The sequence below is a fragment of the Equus caballus genome, chromosome 2, assembly GCF_041296265.1.
Source record: "Equus caballus isolate H_3958 breed thoroughbred chromosome 2, TB-T2T, whole genome shotgun sequence".
NCBI classification, from domain to species: Eukaryota; Metazoa; Chordata; class Mammalia; order Perissodactyla; family Equidae; genus Equus; species Equus caballus.
The window spans coordinates 18,819,411-18,826,739 of NC_091685.1; the positions used below are offsets into that span (position 1 = coordinate 18,819,411).

General features: G+C 37.3%; 1 pseudogene; it reads right to left on the reverse strand.

The window, feature by feature from the left end:
• Positions 1-63: 63 nt before the first annotated feature.
• LOC138920472 (cytochrome c oxidase subunit 6C-like) lies at positions 64-6,844 on the reverse strand (annotated as a pseudogene).
• Positions 6,845-7,329: the final 485 nt, after the last annotated feature.

Sequence of the window (7,329 nt, forward strand, 5' to 3'; positions counted from 1 at the left end):
AGAAGTGCAATTTCTGGGTTGTCTAGTAAGCAAGTGTTTAATTTTTAAAGAAAATGTCTATTTTACAGATATAGTTTAGATTAGAGTCATTGGTCAGATGTATGGTGTACAAACATTTTCTCCCACTCTGCAGCTTATCTTTTCATCCTCTTAACAGGATCTTTCACAGAGCAAAAGTTTTTAATTTGGATAAAGTCCAATTTATCTATTTTTTTCTTTATGGACTGTGCTTTTGGTGTCATGTCTAAGAACTCTTCACTGAGCCCTAGGTCCTGAAGATTTTCTTCTGTGCTATCTTCCAAAAGTTTTTATAATTTTACATTTAAACCTGTGATCATTTTGAATTAATTTTTGTATAAAGTGTGAGATTTGGTTGGTAAAGTTTTTTCCCCCCATCCTTCTTCCATTGAATTGCATGGGGCTATTTCTGGGTTCTCTATTCTGTTCCATTGATCTATGTATCTCTCCAACTGCCAGAACTGCGTAGCTTGATTACTGTAGCTGTATGACAATTCTTTAAACTGGGTACAGTGATTCCTCTCATTTGTTTTGTTTTGTTTTGTTTTGTTTTTGAGGAAGATTAGCCCTGAGCTAACATCTGCTGCCAATCCTCCTCTTTTTTGCTGAGGAAGACTGGCCCTGAGCTAACATCCATGCCCATCTTCTTCTACTTTATATGTGGGATGCCTACCACAGCATAGCTTGCCAAGCGGTACCATGTCCATACCCAGGATCTGCACCAGCAAACCCTGGGTCACCAAAGCGGAACGTGTGAACTTAACCACTGCGTCACTGGGCTGGCCCCGATTCCTCTCACTTTATTCTTTTTTAAAAGTGTTTTAGCTATTCTAGTTACTTTGCTTTTTCCCTATGCATTTTAGTTTTTTTCCAGGTATTTCTTAATTGTTTATCAAGAGAAATTATTCCTTAGCCCAAATATTCATGTTTTATAGTTCAGGGACACAGGTCAATGAATGACAAACTTCCATGGAACTCAACCCAAAGAAATTCTCTATATTCCCAAATCACTTTGCACTCTGAAAGATACCAGTCTTCCTCAGCTCCTGAAAATCTTTCATGGAATCATAATTTCTGTAGAAATCTGCATATGCCTTCTTTCTTGGTTCAGCTACAGCAAACTTAGAGAAAGCGGGGGTACAATGAATACTCCAACAATATGAAATTGCAGATGCTTGGCCAGAAGGCCACACATCCGGGGTTTCGTCAAAGCACTGGAAGACATAGTAGTTACTCTCCTCAACACCAGCATCCTTCTTGACTGATGGAGAAATGGACAACGCTCTCCCTATACACTTTAGAATAATCTTGTCTATACCTACAAAAAATATTGATGAGATATTGATAGGAATTTCATTAAACTTGTATATTGATTTGGGGAAAATTGACATCTTTACTATGATGAGTCTTCCAATCCATAAACACGGTATGTCTCTCCATTTATTTAGATATTCTTTTATTTCTTTCAAAAGTATTTTGTGGTTTTTACCATATGAGTCTCGTACATGTTTGATTTGATATACATCTACACATTTTCTTTTTAGTGATTGTAAATGGTATTATATTTTTAATTTAATTTTGGTATCCATGTGTTCATTGCTAATATATAGAAATATGATTGATTTTTGTGTGTTGATTTTGCATTCTGGGACTTTGCCAAACTCACTTATTAGTTCTAGGAGTTTTTCTTTTCTTTTTTCTTTTTTTTGATTCCTTGGAAATTTCTACATAGACCATGACGTCACCTACGGTTAAGGACAGTCTTATTTCTTACTTTCCAATCTGTATGCCTTTGGTTTCTTTTCCTATTCTTATTGTACTGGCTAGAACTTCCAGCAGTATCTTGAATTAGATTGGTGAGAGTGGATATCCTTGCCTTGTTCCCAATCTCGGGGGTAAAGCATTCAGTCTTTCACCATTAAGAATGATTTTAGCTGTAGGTTTTTGTAGATATTCTTTATCAAGCTGAGGAAGTTCCCCTCTATTCCTAGGTTTCTGAAAACTTTTTATCATGAATGGGCATTGAATTTTGTCAAGTGTGTTCTCTGTATCAATTGATTTTTCTTTAGTCTGCTAATTTGTTGGCTTATATTCATTGAGTTTTGAATATTGAATGAACCTTGCATCCCTGGAATAAATCCCACTTGGTCATGGTGTATAATCTTCTTATATGTTGCTGAATTCTATTTGCTAATATTTTGTTAAGGATTTTTGTATCTATAGTCATATTGAAGGATACTGGTCTGTAGCTATCTTTTTTTTTCTTTGGTATCATGTTTCTAGTTTTGGTATCAGGTAATACTGACCTCATAAAATGGATTTGGAAATATTTCCTCTCTTCTATTTTCTGGAAGAAATTGTACAGTATTGGTGTTAATTCTTTAAATTTTTGGCAGAATTCTGCATCAAAACCATCTGGGCATAGGGGTTTCTTTTTTGGGGGTTTTGAAATTATAAATTAAATTTCCTTAATAGTTATAATGCTATTCAAATTATGTACTTCATATTAGGTGAGTTGTAGTAGTTTGTGCTTTGTAAGGGATTGGTTCATTTCATCTAAGTTGTCAAATTTATGTGTGTAACATTGTTCACAGTATTTCCTCTTTAGTCTTGATATCTTCAGGATCTGTAGTGATATCCTGATTTATTCCTGATATTAAGAATTTCTGTCTTCCCTTTTTTCTTTGTTAGTTTTGCTATAGGTTTGTCAGTTTTATCAATGTTTTCAAAGACCCAAGTTTTTGTTTCATCGATATTCTCTTTTTCTTTTTCCAACTTTATAGATTTCTGCTCTTTATTATTTCCTTCTTCTTGTTTTGGGTTACTTTTGTTCTTTTCTACTTTCTTGAGCTGGAAGCTTAGATTATTGATCTGAGACATTTTTTTTTTTCTCTTTTCTTACATAGCATTTAGTGCTATAAATTTCCCTCTCAGTGCCACCTTGGCTGTGTCTCAAAATTTTTTTTTTAGGAAGATTAGCCCTGAGCTAACATCTGCTGCCAATCCTCCTCTTTTTGCTGAGGAAGACTGGCCCTGAGCTAATATCCATGCCCATCTTCCTCTACTTTATATGTGGGCCACCTACCACAGCATGGCTTTTGCCAAGTGTTGCCATGTCCGCACTTGGGATCCGAACTGGCGAACCCCGGGCTGCTGAGAAGTGGAAGGTGTGAACTTAACCACTGTGCCATCTGGCCGGTCCCTTAAACATTTTTTATAATAAAAATTAAGATGTTTTATTTCAATTTCATTCCATTCAGCATACTTTTTATTTCCCTTAAGACTTCCTCTTTGACCCATGTATTGTTCAGAAATGTTTTGTTTAGTATCCAAGTGTTTGGAGATTTTCTTTCTATTATTGATTTCTAGTTTGATTCCATTATGGTCATATACTCTGTATTATTTCAATTCTTTTAAATTTGTTGAGGTTTATTTTATAACCCAGGATATGCTTGCTCTTGGTATATATTCCATGGGTGCTTGAAAAGACTGTATATTGTGGTATTGTTGGGTAGAGTGTTCTATAAATATTGATTACATCCTATTGCTTAATGGTGATATGGTGGTGTTAAGTTCTATATACTTGTTGATTTTCTATCTAGTAGTTTCATCAATTGCTGAGAGAGGGATGTTGAAGTCTCCAACTATAATTGTAGATTTGTCTGTTTCTCCTTTCAGTTCTATCTGTTTTTGGTTCACATATTTTTCAGCTCTGTTGTTTGGTGCATACACATTTAGGTTAGCTATGTGTTCTTGCTGAGTTGACCCTTCTTTCATTAGGTAACATCCCTCTCTTGCCCTAGTAAGTTTCTTTGCTCTGAAGTCTACTTTATCTCATCTTATTATAACCACCACTGCTTCTTGTGAATAATGTTTGTATGGTATACATTTTTCATCCTTATACGTTTGACCTACCTATATCATTGTATTTGAAGTGAGTTTACTTTAGACAACATATCATTGAACCATAGTTTTTTATTTTTTTCTTTTTGAGGAAGATTAGCCCTGAGCTAACATCTGCTGCCAATCCTCCTCTTTTTGGTGAGGAAGACTGGCCCTGAGCTAACATCTGTGCCCATCTTCCTCTATTTTACATGTGGGACACCTACCACAGCATGGCTTGCCAAGCGATGCCATGTCCACACCTGGGATCTGAACCGGTGAACCCCGGGCAGCCAAAGCAGAATGTGCACAATTAGCCGCTGAGCCACCGGGCTGGCCCCTGAGCCATAGTTTTTCAATCCACTCTGCCAATCTCTGTCTTTTTAAAAAAATTATTTTATTGAGGTCATATTGGTTTAGAACATTGTGAAAATTTCAGGCGTGCATTATTATATTTCAACTTTTGTATAGACTGCATCGTGTTCACCACCAAAAGTCTAGTCTCCATCCATTAGCATACATATATTCCCCTTTACCCCTTTAACCCTCCCCCAATTCTGTCTTTTAATTGGTTACATTTACATTTAACACAATTATTACGTTAAGGCTTAAGTCTGTCATTTCATTTTTTGTTTTCTGTTTGTTCCCTCTGTTTTTCATTTCTTTCATTTTTTTAAAAAGATTTTATTTTTCCTTTTTCTCCCCAAAGCCCCCCAGTACATAGCTGTGTATTTTTAGTTGCGGATCCTTCCAGTTGTGGCATGTGTGATGCCACCACAGCATGGCCTGATGAGCGGTGCCATGTCTGTGCCCATGATTCAAACCAGTGAAAACCTGGCCCGCCGAAGCAGAGTGCGCGAACTTAACCACTAGGCCAAGGGGCCAGCCCCTGTTTTTCATTTCTCTATCTTCTTTTTCCTGTGTTCTGTGGGTTACATGAACTTTTTTTTAGAATTACATTTTGATTTATCTGCAGTGTTTTGAATGTATCTACAGTGTTTTTAGTGTATTTCCTTGTGTAGCTTTTTCAATTGTTGCTCTAGGTATTAATCATATATACATAGCTCTTCACAGTCTACTGGTGTTAACATTTTACCAATTCAAGTGAAATGTAGAAGTCTTACCTCTCATTATGTCCCTTTATACCTCCCCATTTATAATGTAATTGTCTTAAATATTTCCTCTACCTACACTGAGAACCACATTAGACAGTGTTACAAGTTTTTGCTTCTACCATCAGACATAATTTAGAACACACAAGGAGAGAAGTGAAGTCTATTATAGTTACCTTATATTTGCTCTTTTTATTGTTCTGTTTCCTGCCTGATATTCTAGGATTCCTTCTGTTATCCTTTCCTTTCTGTTTAGAGAGCTTCCTTTAGCAATCCCTATAGGGAAAGTCCGCTGGCAATCAATTCTCTTAGTTTTCCTTTATCTAAGAATGTCTTGATTTCTCCTCATTTCTAAAGGATGGTTTCACCAGGTATAAGATTCTAGATTGACAGTTTGTTCTTTCAGCATTTGAAAACCTTTGTGCCACTCCCTCTGGCCTCTGGTTTCTGATAAGAAATCTGTTGTCCATTGAATTGTCTCCTCTCTATAGGTAAGGTATCATTCCTCTCTAGCCGCTTTCAAGATTGTTTGCTTTGGCTTTAGTTTTCAGAAGTTTGACTATGATGTGTCTTCACATAGGTTTATCCTGCTTGAGGTTTGCTCAGCTTTGTGAACCTATAGGTTTATGTCTTTCACCAAATTTGGGGAAATTTCAGTCGTTACTTCTTTGAATACTCTTTCTCCTCTTTTTCTGTGACTCCACTGACATGAACATTAGATGTTATGTTATAATCCCACATATCCCTGAGGCAACAATGTTCATTTGTTTTCAGTCTATTTTCTTTCTATTGTTTAGATTGGGTAATCACTAGTTTTCTGTCTTCAAGTTCACTGATTCTTTCCTCTGTCCTCTCCATTCTATTGTTGAGCCCACTCATTAAAATTTTATTTCAGTTATTATATTTTTTAGTTCTAAAATTTCCGCTTGGTTCTTATTTCTATATTGCTTTGCTGAGACTTTATATTTCTTTGCTTAGAATTTCTATTTTTTCATTTGTTTCAAGTTTGTTTGTCATGGAACACATCGAACACAGTGAAGCATTTTTATGATGGTGGCTTCAAAATACTTTTCAGATAATTCTATCTGTGTCATTTGGGTATTAGGGTCGATAGACTGTCTTTTCTTATTCAAATTCAGATCTTTCTGGTCTTGCTATGACAACTCACTTTTGATTAAGACCTGGACATTTTGGATATTATAAGACTTAAATCCTATTTATATCTTATGTTTTAGCAGGCCTCCTCTAACATTGCTTCTGTGGGGAACGGGGGGATGCTGCCTCATCACTTCCAGATAGCCATGGAAGTTCATGTTCTCCACTTGGCCTCCATTGACACGTGGTGCTGGAGGAGCTCCTGCTCACTGCTGAGCAGGGGTAGGAGTTCAGATTCCCTATTAGGCCTTCACCGACACCACACTGGTTGGGAGAGGGAGAGGTACCTCCTTACCTCTTCCCATGTGGCCTCCATAGCATTGTGGGGAGAGATAGCTTTGTTATTGCTGATCAGTGGTGAAAGTCCTGAGTGGATGACTAGGCCTCCTCTGACACCACCTAGAGGTAGGGGGAGTGGTGCTTCGTTACAAGAGAAGGTGCCTAGGCTTTCCGCTTGGCCTTTGCTGATGGGGGTAGAGGGAAGGCTGGAGTGGAGGGGGTATTGTCTAAAGATTTCTGTCTTTCTAGACTGCTCTTTTCTGGTCCTTTGAGTAAAGAAGCCAGGCTTTTCTTGGGACTCTTGTCTGTACCCATGGGCATTTTTGGGTTGCTGACTTCTCCAATGTGACATATACGAGGCAAAAAGAAAACTTAGGGAACTCATTGCTGAGTCATTTGTTGGGTCTTGAGGTCCTTAGCCAGTGTGCATTCTCTTTCGTAGACTTCTTATGTCTGTTTTGTATATAATGTTCAGGGTTTTTAACTGTACCTAGCAGGGGGAATAGGAAAAAATATGTCTATTCCATCTTTGCAGAAGTGGAAGTTGCTCCACACCCTTTAAAAAATTAAAGCCAACATTTAAAAATCACTTATTTCTCATAAAAATATAGACTTCTAGTTTCTCATGAAACATTGGAAGGTAAGTCATCCTGGCCTGCACTTCTGTTTGGTAGCAATTGGCTGGAGCTGGACATCCATTGCCCCTGGGATGGGCTTATGTAATGGTACTGTAATAAGCCTACCATAGGTCCTGCCCGTCTCACAATAAATGTATTTATCCTTACAAAAGGCTGTAGCACTAGTTCTTACATTACTGAAGGAGTCTGAACTTGCTATCTCTGTATCAGAACTTGTGTTTCATCTCCAGGAAGTGTTGGCCACA